Source organism: Hevea brasiliensis, chromosome 14 (genome assembly GCF_030052815.1).
Source record: "Hevea brasiliensis isolate MT/VB/25A 57/8 chromosome 14, ASM3005281v1, whole genome shotgun sequence".
In the NCBI taxonomy this organism is placed as follows: Eukaryota; Viridiplantae; Streptophyta; class Magnoliopsida; order Malpighiales; family Euphorbiaceae; genus Hevea; species Hevea brasiliensis.
In genome coordinates, this window is record NC_079506.1 from 72,959,813 (window position 1) to 72,962,596 (window position 2,784).

The window sequence follows — 2,784 nt, forward strand, 5'->3', positions numbered from 1 at the left end:
TATATATATATATATATATATATATATATACACACATAATTTTCATTTTTTTTCTTACTAATTCAACTTAAATCATGTTCTTAAACAAGAAATTAAAGAGAGAGATGAAATATTAGACACTAACCTCTTTTGGGGAGCTAACTTGAGCTTATATATCTCCTTAATTTCTTCTTTTAATTGCTGCCTAGAGATGGTTTAAGGTGTGAGGAGGAGTTTTTGTGAAGAAAGCTTATGATTTTATGGTGATTTTTCAAGCAATTTCTAGTGAGAAGTTTGGAATAAAAATGGTGAAAGGAGAGAGAATGGGAGTCGGCTGGTTGAAGGAGATGAATAGCAGAATTTGTTTTTCATTTTTAACTCATTTTCTCTCTTTTTAAGTAGTGTATAATGACTTGTCAAAATTTGATTGAGTAAAAACATTTTAATTGCATCATGCTTATGTCATAAATGTGATTTTTATTTCATTTTTGTTTTTCTTTTCTTTTCTTCTTTCATTACTCATTTTTAATAAATTTTTCATAAATATTTATTCATAATTTATGTCATATAATTCACTTACTTAATTAGACAAGTTGGTCAAAAATTATCTCTACAGATGAAATGACTAAAATGCCCTTCGTTTTGCTTAACGGACTAAAATTATGTGTACCGATTGATTAAATTTTCCTTGTGTTTTCTTAGCATTTTATTATCATTGAAACCCCAGTAATCCTTCCCTAAAATCCCAAAAATTTTTTTCATGGAGTTTTCTCAGGGTCTAGGGTTACTAACGGCCTTCGCCGTCACTTTCTGTTAGGGTCACTTATCACTGGGGCTACGGCTCATTTAACCTTAGTACATTTTATTTTTAAAAATTTTCCTTAATTTTTCTTGTCATTATTTGGTTTATTTGTAACTCCTCACTCTAGTCTAATTATGATTCCAAATATTCTAGCTGCCCGGACCGACATTGGTCATCGGAACAGTAGAACGTATGGATTAGCTAAAGTGAGGATGTTACAGCTCTTCCCCTCTAATAAAAATTTCATCCTCGAAATTTACCTGATGCAAATAGTTGAAGAAATTGTTGCCTCATCATCTCTTCACTTTCCCAAGTTACCTCCTTTGTATTATGGTGCCTCCAAAGTACTTCACTTGTGGAATTTGTTTACTTCTCAGTTCCTTCACTTCCCGAGCCAGGATTTGTATGGGTTCTTCTGCATATGTCAAGTCCGGTTGGATTTCAATTTCTTCCATGGAGATGACATGTGAAGGGTCTGAGCGGTATCTTCTTAGCATAGACACATGAAATACATTGTGGATCTTATCCAGTTCTGGAGATAAAGCTAGCCGATAGGCCACTGGTCCCACATGTTTAATGACTTCATATGGGCTAATGAACCTAGGAGTTAACTTACCCTTCCTTCCAAACCTCAATACTTTCTTCTATGGTGAGACTTTGAGAAACACTTTGTTGCCAACTGCATACTCTATCTCTTTTCTTTTCAAGTCGACATAAGATTTCTGTCTATCTGAGGCAACCTTCAAATTAGCTTTGATTATCTTTACTTTCTCCTCGGTCTATTTCACCAGGTCTGGTCCTACTAGCTTATCTTTGCCTAATTCAGTCCAAAATACTGGGGTTCTACACTTTCTCCCATACAGTGCTTCATACGGGGCCATTTGAATGCTAGCTTGGTAGCTATTGTTATATGTGAATTCTGCCAGTGGGAGATATCTATCCCAACTCCCCTCAAACTCAATGACACAACTCCTCAGCATATCCTCAAGGACATAGATTACTCGTTCCGACTGTCCATCCGTCTAAGGATGAAAAGCCATGCTAAAGTGGAGTTGTGTGCCCAAGGCTTCTTGCAACTTCTTTCAAAATGTTGATGTAAACCTTGGGTCTCGTTCAGATATGATGGAAAGTGAGATTCCGTGCAGTCTAACTATCTCACTGATAAACAACTCTGCTAGCTTCTCCAGTGAGTAGTCAGTCCTAATTGGCAGAAAATGTGCTGACTTCGTCAATCTATCCACTATCACCCACACTGTATCATGCTTCTTCTAGGTGAAAGGTAGACCACTGACAAAATCCATAGTGACCCGATCCCATTTCCATTCAGGTATGCTTATAGGCTGTAGCAATCCTGATGGAACTTGATGTTCTGCTTTAACTTGCTGACATGTCAAGCACTTAGTAACATAGTCACCTATATCCTTTTTCATACCAAGCCACCAATAATGAGGCTTCAAATTATTATACATTTTTGTGCTTCCCGGGTCCATAGCATAAACACTAGTGTGTGCCTCTTTCAGAATACTAATCTTTATTTCCCCATTATCTGGTACACACACTCTTCCTTTGTAGTACAAACACCCATAAGCTTTCACCTCATAATCAGTTTCTTTCTCGTCTGAGATTTTACCCACAATAGTCATTAATTTTTCATCTGCCTTCTGCTCATCTTGTATCTGCTGCAGTAGATTTGGCCTCACTTGTAACTTAGCAAAAATAGCTCCATCTTGAGTTAGGGACAGATGGGCATTTAGTGATTTTAAAGCTGTGATGGACTTTCTGCTTAAGGCATCAGCAACTACATTTGCCATCCTAGGATGGTAATCTATCACACAATCATTGTAACACCCTCCCTGTAGCAACTTCGTACATTCTACTGTTCCGGTGACTAGTGTTGGACTGGACAGCTAGAACGTTCGGAAAAATATTTAAACTAAAGTGAGGAACCATAATTAACTCAAATATTAATGAGAAAAATTTATGAAAAATTTTAGAAATAAAAT